The sequence below is a fragment of the Notothenia rossii genome (genome assembly GCF_949606895.1).
Source record: "Notothenia rossii genome assembly, chromosome: 5".
Taxonomy (NCBI): domain Eukaryota; kingdom Metazoa; phylum Chordata; class Actinopteri; order Perciformes; family Nototheniidae; genus Notothenia; species Notothenia rossii.
The window spans coordinates 42,709,797-42,728,605 of record NC_136903.1 but is presented as its reverse complement, the minus strand read 5'-3'; the positions used below and the strand labels follow the sequence as shown (position 1 = coordinate 42,728,605).

Here is an 18,809-nt window from a genome sequence, read left to right as displayed (position 1 = left end):
CAGGCAGGTCCCCGGAAAGAAAGGCTGGTCCATCGGCAGGTAGGTTTCCTTGCGAGGCTCCCACCATTCGTCCAGTGTCCCACACCACAGGGTTCCTGTCCTCAACCACAGGGTTACTGTCCTCAACCACGGGGTTCTGGCCCTCCACCACAGGGTTCCGGTCCTCCCGACATGTTAGTGGTGCCCTCCCTCCTGCAGGGGCCTCCAGGGTGGGCTGGCGAAAGTGGACCCAACTAGCACCGAACTGGACCTGAGGACGCCGACTGGTCCCAGCTTGGGGAGTCATCTGTCCCTCGACTCTGGACCCAGAAGCTGGAGGTGATGGTGCTGATAAAGAAGAGGTAAAGGGCTTAAGTCGGTTGAAATGGACAACACCCTCTGGACCCCCCTCTACTGGCACAAGCCTGTAAAGCACTTCGGTCACCCTATCCACAAGTCTAAATGGACCCTTGTACCTCCTCTGCAATTTTAGAGACAACCCACGCTTCTTAGCCCAGACCAATTCCCCTTCAGAATAATATTAGAAATTAGACCTAAAGTCATAGGATGTTTTCTGTCGTTCTGATGCCTTAGCCTGGTGCTTCTTTACTGCCTCTATTACAGTAGACAACGTCTCCCTCAGTTTAGACACATAATTGTTCACTGAGGCAAATGACTTTTGGTTTTCCACATTTAGCATGATGTCAAGAGGCAAGACAATTTCCTGTCCAAATAAGACCTGATATGGAGTGAAGGAGGTATTAGCATGTACACTGCTTCGGTAAGCCAACATCACATAAGGCAAGAGAGTGTCCCAGTTTAACTGATTATCCTCCACAAAGAGGGACAGCATAGACAAAAGAGTACGATTAAAACGCTCGATCAACCCATCCGACTGGGGATGGTATGGGGATGTGCGGGACTTATGGATATGCAACAGTTCACATAATTCTTTAAAGAGTGTGGACTCAAAGTTCCGTCCTTGGTCTGAGTGGATATTGCGTGGGGCACCAAAGCGACAAACCCATTCTTCTGTCGAAACCTTGGCAATGGTGCGTGCTTCCTGATTGGGGAGTGGGAAAGCCTCTGTCTACTTTGAAAAATAATCAACAACAACCAGAATGTACTTATTTTTACTAGCCGTCTCTGGGAGAGGACCAAGGATATCAAGTGCCACCCGTTCAAATGGTCTAGCCATAACTGATGGCTGTAACGGAGCACATGGCAGCCTTCCTGAAGTCTTACGGGAAGCACAATCCACACATTCCTTAACCCATACTGTAACATCTCTAAACCATCCTGGCCAATAAAAGCGGCCCTTAACCTTTCCCTGGAGTTTCTGCACCCCCAAATGACCTCCAGTAGAAACAATGTGCAGCTGTTACAAAACTTTCAGCACCATGGACCGAGGCAGGATGACTTGCACTTGTGACGCAGCATCAGAGTATAAAGGTGGAATTCTCACTAGTCTAGACCCCTGCATTTGAAGCTGATTCCACACAGGGGAATATCTCTGAAGTTCAGGGTCTTCTGGCATACGACTGTCAGCCCGCTTTTTACAGTCAATTTTCCGCCGCAACTCAGTGTCATCCATCTGGGCCTGAGCCAATTCATCCATCTCTCCTACCTGACATGGTACTGAAGCCGAGGGGGTCTCTTGTACTGCACACACATTTTGGGTTACCATGCTTATGGGAGGGATCCTGGGAGGGATTCTGATCACAATGTGACATTTGTTCTAGAAAAGCTGGTAGCCTGGATAGAGCATCAGCATTACTGTGGAGCTTGCCTGGACGATGGATGATCTTATATTGAAAATTTGCTAGCTGTTCCATCCTGTGAGCCAACTGCCCCTCCAAGCCCTGAAAATTGTGCAACCAGCGCAGAGAATTATGGTCGGTTCGCAAAACAAACTCTTTACCTAACAAATAGTGTTTAAAGTACTTTGTAAAGATCACCATGCTCAAAAGCTCTTGTTTTGTAGTTGCATATTTACATTCTTGTTTTATAAGGGCCCTGCTAGCATATGCAATAACTTGCTCTAGCCCTCCCTCCTCCTGAGACAACACTGCCCCAATTCCAACATCACTTGCTTCTGTATCCAAGGTAAACGGTTTACTGGAGTCAGGATACCTCAACACAGGGGTCGTGATCAGACTAGCCTTAAGTCGGTCAAAAGCACTTTGACAGTCCTCACTCCATCGGAGACGCTTCCCTTTCTCTGATAGCTGAGGCAAGGGGTGAGCGATGTCAACAAAACCTTTTACAAAACGCCTATAGTACGAGGTTAGCCCCAAAAAACTCTGAACCTCAGTCTGGTTCTTTGGAACAGGCCACCCCCTAACGGCTTCTATCTTAGCAGGGTCTGGCATCACCCCCCCCTGCAGATATGACATGGCTGAGGCAATGGACCTGCATGGAGAACAAGTTACACTTGGATGGTTTCACTTTAAGATTGGCCTGCCGCAGCTTTTGGAGCATTCCATTCAGGCGGGTCGGATGCTCCTGAAAAGTCCGGCCAAACACAATAATATCATCCAAGTAAACCAAACAAGTAGTCCACTGCAAGTCTGCGAGGATCAAGTCCATCAACCTCTGGAAAGTACTGGGTGCATTACAAAGACCAAAACTCAGGACATTGAACTCAAACAGCCCCTAGCATGTGATGAAAGCAGTCTTGTGGCGATCTTTAGGATCTACTTCCACCTGCCAATAGCCACTCACCAAATCCAGGGTGGAAAACCAACAAGCATGACTAAGACTATCCAAGGCATCGTCAATTCTAGGAAGGGGGTGGGCATCCTTTCTAGAAACATCATTGAGTTTCTGATAATCAACACAGAACCGAAGCCCCCCTCGCTTATTTTTCACTAGCACCACAGGTGCTGCCCATGGACTACAGGAAGGACGAACAATACCACTGTCCAGTATTTGCACTAAGCTCCCCGGGGGAAAAGCCCTTCTCTTCCACCCCAAAATGTTTCATAAGCATGTCTACTGTCCAAGACTGATGTACGTCTCCACTATCACCGTCTTTGCCTTGCTTAACTTCACCCCCCACCTCAATGTCGGTGAACAGCGTGCCCACTTTCATGCCCCTCTTTAATGTTTGCGCTTCGTTATTTACATTGATAACACGTACCGGCAGCAGGCCCTGTTCAACTTTACAAACCACTCGGGCTACCAATATGTCACAGTGTTGAGGGAGGGAGGTGGAGGGTTCCAGCATCCCTTCCGCATGATCCCCCCACCCGCTCTGGACTTGACCCCAAATGATGGCTTCGCTACGTGGGGGAACAATGGTATCAGACTGCACTGTGACTACTTGGGGCTTTAATGATGGGTTGAGATCAACCAGAGGAAATCTCTTGCCCATAATCTGGCAAGTCTTTTTCCCCAGATCAACCACAGCGCCATATTGCGATAAGAAATCAAACCCAAGCAGGATCTCTTCTGAGGGAATATCGGAGACTAAAAACTCTGCAACAAGCGCAAGGGAATCAAATTGACATACAGTCTGCCAGCACCCCACGATATGCATGCCCCCACCATTTGCTGCCGTACACTGAGAAAAAAAGGGAAAGTGGGTTGTTCAATTTGCAAATATGCAGTCAATATATGAGACAAAATTCACCATATTTTCTTCCCGCATCGGAGGAGTAAGCTGGTTCTGTTCCGAGGAGATCTCTACAAGGTAAACATTATTAAAAGTGATTTAATGTCATCAAATGTTCGTCATAGTTACAGGTCGCATTGTTTGCAAAAAGCAGAGTTCACATTTGCCGTTACAACGAGCAACGTAAATACAGCTGTCAATTTGTAAACATTGTCATTCACTGGTGTTAGCTAGGATAAAGCCATGAAAATCATAAGGTGAGTTTATATTGATTAACTTGTGTTTAGCGTGTTTTTATAGTGTGAGTATTTGTAGAGCGTAAGTCCGGCAGTTGCTTGCTTTTGTGGTGGAACATTATGGGACATAATTCACTGTGTTATAGAGAGTGTGTTGCGCCACGGACCTGTTAGGTAGCGCACCTGTGGTTTGTTATCATTCTAGCTTGAGTAGCATGTAATGAAGTTGTTTCTATCTTTCTGTAAACTAATGAAAAAAAAAGTGTGGAGTTCCATACTCAAGACGCCACATCCGACTCCCATTCATCGGCTCTACACTTTACAATATTTAAAACTATGAACCTTGCCCAAAGTTATGCACATTAAACCGAGCTCAGTGGGGAGGGGGGAGTCATAACCGATGGATGAGCTTGCGGCATGTTTGCGGTACGTCTTGTTTTAAATGATTGTTTCATGTCTCATCTATTGCACGTCTGTCCGTCCTGGGAGAGGGATCCCTCCTCTGTTGCTCTCCCTGAGGTTTCTCCCATTTTTCCCTTTAAACTGTGGGTTTTCTCTGGAAGTTTTTCCTTGTACGATGTGAGGGTCTAAGGACAGAGGGTGTCGTATTGTCATACTGATATTCTGTACAAACTGTGAAGTCCACTGAGACAAATGTAACATTTGTGATATTGGGCTATATAAATAAACATTGATTGATTGATTGATGTCTGCTGTCAGGCGGTGTAGAACTTTACTGCGTCGGTCCGGCTCTGCATGCTACTCTTGTGCCGACTTTTAGGGGCGCTGAGGCAGGTTCTACGGTAGTAGGCTACGTTAAGCGACCATCTTTACCCATTTAAGGTGTTGATTGTTAAAGATATATTACAATATTGTCTGTGTGACCGCCATGTTTTCCCTAAAAAATTGTGTGTATCTGCTTTGATCCGCTCTGTGTTCATGTAAATACCGTAAATACACACAGAGCGGATCAAAACAGACACAATATTGTGTGTGGGGGTGTGTACCGGAAAGCAACACTTGATACTGGAAAGTGGAGGATATTAATGATCGTGTTACATTTTAGACCTTGGCAGCCAGTGCACGTCTCCATTGAAACCAATGGAAATGAGCTCGATGTGTATGGCTCCGTACAAAGTTGTACTCATTGCATTAGTATACTGTAGCTTTTTACACTGGAGGCGCCCATCTCGGCCGAAGTCGGTTCATATTAACCTAAAGGTACATCATTAAATGGTAAATGTCGCCTTTAAGGACCAGAAAACTTTTGTTTTATTTGTGCGTGAATAATGAAATAATTTCAAATCTGTTTTTCTGTGATAGGTAATTGGTGTGGACTGTGGAGAAGATTGACCTCAGCCTTGCTTTGAACATTGTTCCAAAGGCTCTGTAGTAAATGTATTCAGTGTATTCAAATGTTTTGTGTGATTTACTTGACTAACTTAAACTTCATCTTTAACAAATTCAAAACTGGTATTAGTCTGACAATTTCTGAATATTTATTCATAAAATGTACATACTGCAAACACATTTTCTGATTTATTAGGCAAAAGTTATTCAGAATGGCTATAGAATGGGTGTTTCTTATATCTAGTCTTACATTACAGTAAAACTTATTTTAAGTCGCTTTGGAAAAAAACGTAAACTAAATGAAATGTAATGTAGTCTAACCTGGTTGTTTTTCATGGGTGTACTTGATCAAAAGTTATTCTCACTATATCACAACACCATTTAACAGCACCACAGATTCCATCCTCCAAAAGGAGCTTTTGTAAAAAGACCTCTCACAGAGTTTTAACAAAAAGTATGATCACCTCCATGAAGGAAGGATTTATTGCAGGACTTGTGTATTCGACTGCATTTGATTTTGCTAGGAACAACCAAAAACCCTGCATTCTTGGAACGCAATGCCCTCGTGGGACAGTAGGGTATAATGAGCTCTTTAAGGTAAGATGGCGCCTGCCCATTAAGGGCTTTGTAGGCGAGAAGAATAATTTTTAATTCTATCCTGTGTTCTACAGGGAGCCAAAACAGGAGTAATGTGGTCCCTTTTCCGTGCTCTGGTCAATACATTTTGAATCAGCTGAAGCAACTTAACTGACTTCTTGGTACACCCTGATAATAAAGAGTTACAATAAGCTAGCCTTGAAGTAACAAATGCATTGACTAGTTTCTCTGCATCGTTTTGAGGTAAGCACACAACTACAATCATAACATCATTAGAAAATGAAATGATTTCATGATTTTTATGTCTGTGATATTTTGTTTTCTTTGATAAATGCAGAGTTTAAGCGCATAACAACCCTGCCCCTCCAATCAAGATTTCTCTCTCAGCTGGATGTGCAATCTGACAAACTTCTGAAGATTTTTGAGAAGAGAGGAGGACAGATAGGCCAGCGTCTGAACTGTATTATGTCAAACATGACTCAAGTAAGAATTAATTTTAAGGAAATTATACATCGAGTCAATAGTGTACACATTTCATTGAGCAAAACAGATTCTTTATTTTCTTATTCCCCTTCACTTAGGTTGATGATGTCGATTTAGGGCGGAATGTCTTCTCAATGGGCTGTGTGTGTACCTCTGGGTGTGTACCTCTGTGTGTGCACCTCAATAAGGACCCAGAAGATCTGAGAGTTTGTGGTCAGTAGAAGTAATATTTGACCTTTTGATTTAGTTTGTTGGGCTTTAAAATATGTATTTATTGAAACACCACATAGTATATAGCCAGAAGTATGTGAACATCCCTGTTTTTTGTTTAATAGCCAGACTACACTGAAAAGCTAGAGGGCCTTTAATTTAAAACGGATACAGGAAATTAAAACTTTTTTTATCAGGTCAGAAAGGAGTATATCAGATAACAAGGAGGCTTAAACTGAAATCTGACCAAATGTACTTGTTAAACACAGGGATTTCGTAATGGGTATATATATATATGTATTGATTTGTTAGATCTCACTCTGTTCCTTTTGTGACTGTGCACTCTGCAGGCAGAAGATGCAGACGTCATTCTGCGGTCCATTGAGGGGATTACCAGTGGTGTAGTGGGGATTTTTTTTACTGGGGGGACGCTATTTTAATTAGGTCCAAACAATGCCACACAAGTGCGCACGCGCGCAGTGCACTCACAAAACGGGCAGACAGGTCCACAGAAACTACCGGTATGTATGCTTAATCCTACTTTAGTTACTGTACTGCAAAAAGCAGACGGCGCTGCGCTCAACACACACACAGATTAAAAACCATGGACACACTGGCACATAAATTACACAAACAATGTATAGGCCTAAATTGCATAAACTACAGTATTGCAACTAAGCAGACAGCGCTGCTTCTCTCTCTCTATCTCCACTTTCAAAATCTATTTAAAACTTATAACAAACAAACAAAATTCCCAAAATCAAATATAAAAGTCAGCCGAATTAGTGTTGATCCTGCAAAGAGACGTATTGTGTGAAAATAAATGTAAGATGTTGTTTAATTGCTGATATATTTATGATCCACGTCACGTTTTCAGTGTTGGCGGCAGTTCCTCATGTTTGTCTAGAAGTCTTCTCATCAAGGCTCTATATAATATATCAGCAATTAAACAACATCTTACATTTATTTTCACACAATACATCTCCTTACAGTATCAACACTAATTCGGCTGACTTTTATATTTGATTCAATTGGTAGATAGGCTGTATTTACACCATAAACGTGCACTTCTGATATAAAGGGACACCTGGTGGTTAAAGCATGTTATTGAATTTCATTATTTTTATTATTAGATATTAATAGGATCCCTATAAAGTATAATCATTACGCGTTATTCTCAACTAATAGTTAATTAAAGACTGTATATAATGACTATTTTGCACTTCCCTTTCAAGATTTCAAGATGTTCTAAGGTGTATTGACATATACACAAATGGTGTAGTTATGCAATGAATGAAAAACTGTGTGTATACCTCCAGCAATGTTAACCATGTTGAAGCACTTATTTTAACTGATATTATACATATGTATTATACTCTTATAAGATGTATGTAGATAGTATAAGAAATGTGCAGAATATGACAGTTTAATGGTGGAGGTATACACAAATATTGATAGATGTCTTGTGATGCACTGTTGAGGAACCTGCGACCCAAGTTTTTCTTCTCCGGCCTTGTCAGGTATTGAACAATCAATAAATACAGAACACAGAATTATTAAATATAAAACACAGAATTTGTGTGATTATACAAAATGATTTACAAATAAACACCACTGCATATTTACAACTGTTACACATGCTGATGTAACGCAAGTGTTTCCAACTTGGGATCAATAAAGTATATCTTATCTTAAGATGATCAATGGCTACTGCCATATTTGCAAAATGTTTCTCTGAACCTTGACAAGTGCATGTTTCAGGCTTATCAATTAACAACAGGAGGGGTCACAAACATAAGACCAGCTGTTAAATAAAGCTCTTCTGACCTTAGCTGGCATGTGGGTATATATTAATGCTGCCCATTATGGGCACAAGCAATTTTCACCCATTTATTAATTATATGTTTTAAATGTGAGTGTTTCCTATCCCCTAAACCTCCAGGGATGTACACAGTTTAATACTGGCAACTTCTTATTATGGGAAATATGAAAACGTATTTTAAAACTACAACTCCCAGTAGAGACGTGCCATAGATAGAGAACATTTTGCGAAACACAATAGCCAGCATGTGTAGTTCTGGGGGGGGAGGGGGGGACGGGGTGGACCCGTTCAAATCCAGTTTTGGACAGTCTGCCGTAGTTCCATCCCATTTCAAAGTGCTGTTCGGCGCTCGGCATAACCCTCGGAGCACACTCTGCAATCACAGAGCTTGAGGGGTTTGCCAAGCGAAGCGGAGAGAATACTTACTTCCGGGTGTAATATTCTCTAAAGCAAATGAGCTGCTCCGACCCTTGGTCCTGACGGACTCCAACTTGTGTTTATTAATCAAACAAATAAATAAACACAAGGATAATTATGTGTTATTGTTGAGTAAATTGAGAATTGTACAGGGGAAAATAACGTATCTATTGTGGTGATTGACATTATTCATCCACGGATCTATGGGTTAGGGTATTGTTCTGCACGGATATTTTAGTGAGCCGGACTTCCTGTCTCCGCCGGTCTGTTTTTGAGATGCTAAATAAAAGTCTAGCTTGTACTTGTATGCCACAATTGCGGATTTTGTTAAACTAATACGTTTGCGCTGTGGACCAACATTGACGGGGAAGGGGGTAGCAATAAAGATAACACCATTTTACACAACATAACAGAAATAATATCGATAGCAGCGTCCCTAGCAACCACCTTGGTAACAATGAAAACGTTGTATAGACACAATTTCCTGAAGTAATCTTCATAATAACTAGCAAACTAAAGATCATGCACATCCACTGCACACATAATCTGAAATAACAACTCATATTTCTCGCATCAAAGGACATCAAAACGCATTTTGATGGCCAAACTAACTTTAAAATAGGCATTTTACATTACAATATAATTCCAATAACTTGCATATAGATTCTTATTGCACTATTTCACTTTTTGTATTTAGTATTTACTTGCACTATTTATATGTTTATCTGTGTTATTGTTTTGCACTGTTGGAGAAGCCTGTGACCTAATATTTTCATCGTCATATCTACTCTGTAGCTATGTTCGTATGACTAAATAAAAAACCTTTAAACCTTTAACCTATTGCACCTTTCTGATGGAAAGGCACAGATCCAACGGAGCGTTGACCTTCAATTAGGCCTCTGTGGTCACCTGGCAACGGTGTTAACGAAGTGTACCCTTCAATTAAGTTTCCGCAGTTCCTCAGCAGCAGCGTGAGCCAATAAGGCGTGAGCAGAGGTTGGTGCTGCTCGCTTCAAGTGACGACTCGGCTTAATCACTCAGTCGCCGTTTAGTGCTACGTTGTTGCACAGATGTGTGTGTGTGTGTTTATTATCGTGCATACTCAAGGCTCATTGGATGTGCTAAGTTTACAGAGACTTGATGTTATGAGTGGCTATGAGAGTTGTTTATGAGGTGTTCATGATAACTCCCTCGAACCATAGGTGCAGGGCTTCAGCTTTTACAGCAAGTCATCCATTGAATGCTTTATCGCTCAGAGACAAAACTGCTGTTTGATGCAAAGCAGCTCTGTAATCCTTTAAGAAGCTACGGTGTTAAAGGAGGGAATCCTCTTTAGTGAAGACACATCCCCTCCATAATGGCATCTATTCAAAGAGGGGGAGGCAGCAGGGGAAAGGGGAATTAAAGGGAGGGAAGGAAGAGACCTCAGTGAGGAGGAGGGCAGGGAGTGATGAGGTCTGTTTATGGGGACATGAAATAGATCTTGGACAGAAGAAAAGTGTTGGTATCAGAAGGTTTATTCTTTTATAAACAGTAAAAACAACAATCAATGAGAATCAATCTCCCTAGCTTTTTTTGACCCCTAAATATATCAACAAAATAAAAAAAAACAGATGTTATCGTTAGAAAAGTTATAAATACAATATGTGCATTTTGATCTGTAATATAGTGGAACACTTCTACCCCTCTATAATGAGATTGCTGTAGATCCATTAGAGAGAATGCTTCCACCCATCTCTGTCAGTGCCTCAGAAAGCATGAGTTGTAGTGGTTGACATAATTCACTCATGGAACTATGGGTTGGGAGTATTGTTCCGCACAGACACATATGTTGACTGTACACTGTGTGCCCTCCTTTCTTGTCTTCCCGGGCTTCAAGCCGATAACATGTGTGTTCCTGATGCTCAATAAAGCTAACTTAGTACCTTCGATACACAGCCTCCGACTCCCGTCTCTCGGCACTACAGAGTCACATTAAGCCTCCAATTCTGTTTCATTTCCTCGGTGTCAAACGGTGATACAAACCGTGAGTGTGTGCATGCAAATGACAGCTTTTATGAGACAGTGGGAGAGTAAACAGCAGCATTAGTGGGATTGATGCAGGCGCGCTCAGAGTGCCACCTCATATCAGCGACGTGCGGTCAAGGGAGGCAGAGCCTCACCTGTCATACTCCAATGTAACGGAAAAACAACTAAAGAAAATCTAAATAGTAATAATAAAATGTCTCGACTGATCTGTGTTGTAAATGTGCTTTATGTATGATTCCAATCGCTTTTTAAAGTCAAAATCAGCAAATTTGCAGAGCTCCTCTACAACTACGGGTAGCGATGAGAAGTGAGGCAGGGACGAGCTCTGCCTCTCGTAAGCCCATAGAGAGGCGAAGTCCCGCCCATCTACTTCCGACCCATGGGACCCCGGAAGCGGAAAATTATACATTGACGTCAATGGAGAGAGAAAAGTCATCTTTCGATCCCGTTTGAATTGTGCCACGAATGACACATATGATGTTTGTCAAATTAAAAGAACATTTTGCAAGTCAAACAAATAAAAATGTGTCGTAAAACTGTGAAGTTACATTTTTTTTTGTGTGAAACCGCTCAGTGAACTACAGGTCTCTGGTCTCGCACAATACGCGTCACCATCACAAAGATGGCTGTCACGTTAGTAAATTTCACCTGTTTCTTTCAGAATGAGGCGAAAAAGTATAAAACGAGGTGAAAATCACTACAAGTCTGGGCATGTTGAGAGCTGTACATACACGAAAGGGAGCGGTTCTGTAAGAGTCAGCATGCGGGACCGGCTTTACAAGGTTTAAGTGAGTAATATGAGTGCAATGTTTAAGGTTAATGTCAGCTAGCTAACAAGGTACACCAACGTGTTTTGTTTTAGCAACTATTTTTCTCCTTAAGAACTTCGTGGTGTCTGTGTATGCCGTGGATAACATTAGTGTTCACAAGAACAAGATACACTCCCGTGTTTTGTTTTAGTTGCTCTTCAGATTGAAGCGGCCAGTTTTATATCGACTATATGTGTGATCTCCTTTTTACATCTCGTTGTGTCATTTGAGTTTATTTGCTGTGTGTAGATTCAAGGATTTTGGTTATCTTGTCCAGGGATGCAAACTTGTCACCTTTCGGCGGAATTCTTCGTTTTGAATCCAAAATAGGTCGTTTGTGTGATTCATGTAGATCTGCAATAAAAATATTTTGGGGTATGGGAGGGGGTCTGGGACCCGGATTAATGTGCGGCCGCGAGCTTTTTTTATATAATAATGAAGCGCGAGCTGTGTGTTCGAGTCTTCCTGCCTGTCGGCTCTGCTAATGATGTATAATAAGCCTCTGCTGCTCGGTGATGATGGTCTAGCTTCAGCAGCTACATTACCTACGGTGCGTTCGTTAATATTAACTTTGCGTCCGTAGTCACTGTGGCACAGACTGGACCGCTGGTGAACAGCTGTTAGAACGGGCCGTTCAGGTGTTCAGAGTAGAGCTCCCTGTCGAAGCGGCAGAGCGTGATGTGCACTGAAAAGTTTTTTTTTCCCGTTGCGATATTATCGTTGAGCTAGCTAACTAGCATACATTGTCACTATCTGCTAACGTTAGCTTTAGCCTTCGTTTTCTAATCGTTTTTTTCATAGGCTATAAACAGAGGTGGTATAAGTATATATCTTGTACGTGATTAACAGTAGAAGTACTCAGTTCTTGTACTTGAGTAAAAGTAGAAGTAGCCTACTCAGATCGTGTACTCTACTTGAGTAAAAGTAGAAGTACTCAGATCTTGTACTTCAGTAAAAGTAGAAGTACCAGAGTGTAGGAATACTCTGTTACAGTAAAAGTCCTGCATTCAAAATGTTCCTCAAGTAAAAGTAGAAAAGTATTATTATCAAAATATAGTGAAAGTAGCGACAGTAAAAGTAGTCATTTTGCAGATTGGTCCATTTCAGAATAATATGATATGTTTTATAATGATTGATCATTAAAGTGTTATCAAAGCTGGTAAAGGTGCAGCTAGTTTGAATGACTTTGTATACTGCAGGGTAGCTTTTGGATTTACTCCAGGTGGAACTAAAGTCTGATTTAACACTTGATTATATTTCACATCATTCATCCACATCTGTAAAGTAACTAAAGGGATTAAATACATGTAGTGGAGTAAAAGTACACCATTTACCTCTGAACTGTAATGGAGTAGAAGAACAAAGTAGCAAAACATGGAAAAACTTAAGTAAAGTACAAGTATCTCAAAATTGTGCCCAATTATAGTAGGCCTACTTGTTGAGTTGATAAACTTAGTTACTTTACACCAGTGGCTATAAAGATAGAAAGACTAAGCCTTGCACAGAGGCATGAAAATACATTTTCAAAATGCTCAACAGTGCTGCCAAAATTATAAACTGACTGCTACACAATTAAAATAAATTATTTTTATATATTTCTATTAGATGTGACTCTATGGCGTTTCTATTATTATTAACACTGCTGCTTTAGTTGTTCTGACGATATTCTGTGGGGTCGGGGGGCTCGGATCCTTGTCACCTTTTTCATACCTGATGAGTTTGCATTCCTGTTGTCAATTTGTTTGGTTATCTAGGCACAGCTGTGTGTGACTCCCTCTGGTACACTGGTATGTGTTTTCCTAATGTAGAGAGCATTGACCTACCCCCCACTGCCTTTTTGCCTAGAGGCAACTGGGTGATCTTGAATGTGTCATTCTCTTCTAGTGACTGCATCTCGTCATTCATTGCATTGATCCACTGCCGTGACTTGGTTGACCCTATGGCCTCCTTGTAATTTTGTGGTTTGTCACAAACTGCTCTATAACAGATGTTACCAGTAGGTCTACTGTATCCTCAGTCTCATTATCCTGTAAGTGCATTGGCTTTCTCCTAGCTCTAGGTGGGTTCTTTCTAGCCTCACTCTCAGTGCCTGGCTGTTCACATTCAGCCACAGAAACATCACCCTGAACACTTTGACCTGATGCATTTCCCATTCTTTCATCAACATTTTCCTCATTGTCAAGGACCCTGGGGTGTACCTCTCTGTCCTGACATTCAATGTGTGACCCAGGTGTCTGTGTTTCTTTCTCTTTGGCTGTCTTGTTTGTGAATTTCACCAACCTGTGTTTTTGGACCTTATCTGTGTCTGGACCAGGGATGGGCAACTGGCGGCCCGCGGGCCGCATGTGGCCACCGCCCTCACTTTGTGCGGCCCGCGAGTCAATTTACAAAAATATATTGGTTTCACAGTTGTAAACAAGCAAATCATTTGAACCAGACCCCACTTGTAATTAATAATATTCACCGCTAGAGGGCGCTCCCCCCAAATTCATGAGGCCTGCAGCCAAGTGTATATTGTCTTCTGTTTACCTCGCGGCTTTCCTCCGTTAGCGGGAAAAGAAACATGAGCGCCCAAAAAAGAAAACTGAACCTAGAAAACCGTCTCTTTCAGCCAAAATGGGGAAATAGATTATCTGTTTACAGAATTCAAAGGCAAACCTATGTGTTTGGTGTGTCTTGAAACTAAATCGGCAATGAAGGACTACAATTTAAGTCGCCACTACAACAGCACCCATAAAGACAAATATGAAAAGCACACAGGAGCTGCCAGAGTCGCCATCGTTGCTGACCTAAAAGGGAAAATATGCCAGCAGCAGACCTTTTTTACCAGAGCCACGACTACACAGCAATCGTCTCTCACGGCGTCTTATGCCGTTTCCCTTGAGCTTGCTAAAGCTAAGAAGCCCCTGTCTGACGGCGAAATGGTGAAGAGTTGTGCAGTCCAGATGGCTAAAGCATTCGGAGATGACAACATGGCTAAAAACTTTGAAACCGTCTCTTTGTCCCGTCGGACAGTGACACGAAGAATATTTGATATACAAAATCATGTCGAACAAAACGTAAAACAAGTCATGCATGACTGTGCATACTTTTCCTTAGCGTTGGATGAGAGCACTGATGTGACTGATGTGAGCCAGCTTCTCATCTACACACGGGCCATTAACAGTTCCTTTGAAGTGCACGAGGAGTTATTGAAACTGGCTTCTTTGCATGGCACTACCAAAGGACAAGATATTTTCGCCGCTGTTGAAAATGTTGTAAGTGCGCACGGAGGATTTCACAAGCTCTCAGCTGTTGTTACCGATGGTGCGCCAGCAATGCAAGGAAAGCGCACTGGATTCGCCGGCCTCCTCCGCCAGAGTGGCGTTGACTGTCCAATACTGCAGTGCATCATACATCAGGTGGGTAACATTATTGTTAGCTATTCTAATGGTTTTGAATGTGGGCATTCTTTGTAAAAAAAAAATCAGGCTAAATCAAATTTCGTTTTGATATTGCAGGAGGCTCTGTGTGCCAAATCAATGAACTTTAGCCATGTCATGGATTTAGTTACCAAGACTACTAATCTCATTCGAGGAGGGAACCGGTCTCTCAATCACAGGAAGTTTATAGCCTTTTTGGATGAAGTGAACGCCGCGTACGTTGATTTACAGATGCACAGAGAGATAAGGTGGATGAGCCGTGGAAAATGCTTGGAGAGTTTTTTTGCGCTACGCGCAGAAATCCCTGTGTTCTTGGAGGACACCATCCAATGTGATACAAGTGCGTACTGCGCAAAACTCAGGAATACAGATTTTCTTCTCGACATGGCTTTCTTGCGGACATTACCTCGCATCTTAATCACCTGAATATGCGGTTACAGGGAAGATGCCAAACCGTGTCGGATCTATATGCGCACATGAACGCATTTGTTACTAAACTGACTCTGTTTAAAGACGGATTTTCAGCCGACCGTCCTAATCTGGCGCACTTCCCGTCATGTGAAGAGATGCGCAAAGATGCCCCCGAATGTGAGAAAACATTACCCAAGTACAGAGCCGACATAGAAGCACTGCAGCAACAGTTTAAGAAGCGCTTTCAAGATTTCCACACCATGCAGCCACGCATCGAGTTATTCACTAACCCCCTCTCGGCTGCAATCATCGAGCAGCCCCCTGAGTTGCAGCTTGAAATGTGCGAACTACAGTCAGACCCCTTTCTAGCAAAGCGCCAGGAGAGGGGAATTTCCTTTTGGAGACTGCTACCCGAGTCCCGCTTTCCACTCCTCAGGGATTTTGCGCTCTCAATGGCCAGCATGTTTGGCAGCACTTACATCTGCGAGAGCAACTTCTCTATGATGAAGCACATCAAGTCAAGGGAGAGAAACAGACCTGACAGATGAGACACTGTTCCATCTCATGCAAATCGGATGTACAAATGTTGATATTGACATTCAGTCTATTGTGCAGCAGCAGGAGAGGCCACAAGTATCTCATTAAGAGTATAGCTTACTGATCCAGCTGTGGGTGAAGTTCAGAAAAATGCATATGTTCTTGGTTTTATGTATGGAATGTGAGGGAAGCATAGAAACACAATACAAAGATGAATATTCGTTGTTAAACTCAGTGTTGGTGTTTGGTACAATAAACATTTATTGCCTATATATATTTAGTTATTTTCATTAAATTAGTAGCTAAAGTTGGCTATTTAAATGTTGTGGATATAGTATCCTGCCGATGGAAGTGAATGGTCACGAAGTGGCCCTCTGGTAGTGAGGACATTTTTTTTTGGCCCTCACTATCCTCAAAGTTGCCCATCCCTGGTCTGGACAGTACACAAGATAAGCTGGACTGTTCTTATCATATCCAATAAAAATGCCCTGCTCACATCTGGAATCTAACTTCCCCTTCTCTTGTGTGTAGGCAAAACACACATATCCACATTTCTGAAGTTTGGACATGTCTGGCTTCTTGCCTGTGAGCATCTCATAAGGTGTTTTCTTTGAGCGATTAGTTTAACACCTGTTTCTTACATAGGCTGCCGTCTGTACAGCATAATTCCACAGTGTGTCTGGCAACTTACTGTCTAACAGCATACACCTGCCCATTTCATAGAGGGTTCGCCAACCTCTCTCTGCTGTGCCGTTTTGGTGAGGTGAATAGGGTGCAGATGTCTCATGTCTAATCCTATTTTTGGTTAACAGTGATTTGAATTCTCTATTAGTAAATTTGCCACCGTTGTCTGAACGTAAACATTTTTACTTTTCCATAAGGTGCTGAGTCTGCCAAGAACCTCTCTGTGGCATGTATTGCATCACTTTTGGATTTGAGAAAATAAACAGTTATGGCACCCGAATAGTCGTCCGTAAAAGACTGTACATATTTGTGCCCTTTTAAGCTTGGGGTTCTCATGGGACCGGCTAAATCAGTGTGGACCAGCTGTAAAGGTTCTGTAGCCTTTCTGTCTGACTCCCTATTCCTTGTCTGGGTGAATTTTCCTTTTGTACAAATTTCACACAGCTGTGCAGGCCTGACTGCACTGCCTCTTATCTCCATGCCTTTTACCACACCCAGTAACTTTTGTACATCCTCATAATTGCAATGTCCCAAAATGTCATGCCAAGTTTGCATGTCGTGGCAAACATTACATTTATCAACATTTTTCTGAACAGTTGGCAAGTAAAACAGATTACCACTTTCATGGAAGTCAAACCTGTTGTTACCACTCTTGGTGATCATGTGGCTGTCCCCCTTCTTGAAAGTGACTGTCGCTCCTCCATTTGTTGCTCTTGCCACTGAGAAGATATCGTGTGGATATGTCTGCATATACAGTGCCTCATGCAGCTGTGCTCTCTGCTGACGTCCATCGTTGTCTAGCAGATAGATCAGCGCTGTCCCTCTGCGTTGCGTCATCCCGCTGCATTTGGTCCCATCCGCCAGCTCGATTGAATGGGTGTCGGGCTGGAATGTGTTGTCAAAGCTCTTGAACTTGGCGATATCGTTCACTATGTGGGATGTCGCTCCGGCGTCCACCATGATGCCCTTCTTCTTTACGTTGGCTGATGGCCTCTCGCTGTTTGCCAGCTTGGCCATGAAGCAATGATCCTCGTCGCCGTTGTCCTCCTCTTCTTCCTCTGCAACCTTCCTGGCTCCGTCTTCTTTTCCCTTTTTCCTGCACAGGGACTCTGTGTGTGTGTTGCTCTTGCAGTGACTGCACCACACTTTCTGGGTGCACTTGCTTCTAATGTGTCCTTTTTCTCCACACTTGTAACAAGTCACTGAAGTCAGAGTGGGTTCTCCATTCTTCCTGTGTGTCTTGGTGCCTTGTCTACTTTGCCTTGTGTTACTCTTCATCACACTGTCCATAGATCCAGTCTTCCTCATCTTCTCAGATTCTTCATAGATCCTCAGTCTTTTCTTGAAGTCTTTAAATGTAACATCATCCTCGTTCTATGTTACATGGACAGCCAGTGGCCTGAATGAATCTGGCAGTCCATTCAAAATGGTGGCTACAAGATGCCCTTCACTCATGTTCTCTCCTGCATCACGTAGAGCTGCAATTATATTCTCAGCCCTTATCATGTAATCAGTAACAGTTTCATTGTCTGCCATTTGTATGGTGGTCAATGATGTATACAGGTTTAGAATCCTTGGCTTGCTTTTTCCTGAATAGTGCTCCCTCAATAATTTCAGGGCTTTCCTTCCATCCTCGGCGGCATCATGTCTTATCAATGACAGGCTCTTATCATCCAGGGCATTCACTAAATGTGCATAACAGTCTTCATTTTTTCCTGGATCTGCAGCTAATGCGGCTTCACCCGTGGGCACTCGCAAAATAGTGTCTTTTAGCTTCAAAATGTGCAAACGGCTAAGTAATTTCGTCTCCCACAGATCATACTTATCTTCTGTTCCATCGAATAAGATCTGCTGGGATGTTCCTGCTCCGGCCATTTTTTACGTTGCATCCATGTTAACAGGTCTTGTCTTTATACAGTTCACTTATCTCCAAACATTGGGTTGCGGCTTGTAGAAACACTGTGTCTTCAGTTTACGCGGGAGTCTCTCAGCGCCGTCTTCATCCAGGTCCCACTAGTAGCTTCTCTTGGCTAACAGCTCGTTCTTCTGTTACCTTGTTGCTCTAGACTGGCATTCCTGGGCCCATAACCTGTTATGCGTAGTGCGTTGCGGTGGAGATTTAATAGAACTCAGTAGTAGACAGCTTCCTTTAGCCTTCATTAGGCATATTTATTTATCGTGGTAGGAGAGATGCGGTTGTGCTGCCGC

The 18,809-nt window shown here is 42.6% G+C and overlaps 1 long non-coding RNA gene across 1 annotated transcript; it reads left to right on the top strand.

The window, feature by feature from the left end:
* The first annotated feature begins 4,026 nt into the window (after positions 1-4,026).
* Positions 4,027-6,881, top strand: LOC307039624. The gene is made up of 4 exons (XR_013808288.1): positions 4,027-4,257; positions 5,155-6,021; positions 6,116-6,261; positions 6,360-6,881. It is a non-coding gene; the product is annotated as an uncharacterized lncRNA (long non-coding RNA).
* The last annotated feature ends 11,928 nt before the right edge of the window (positions 6,882-18,809 follow it).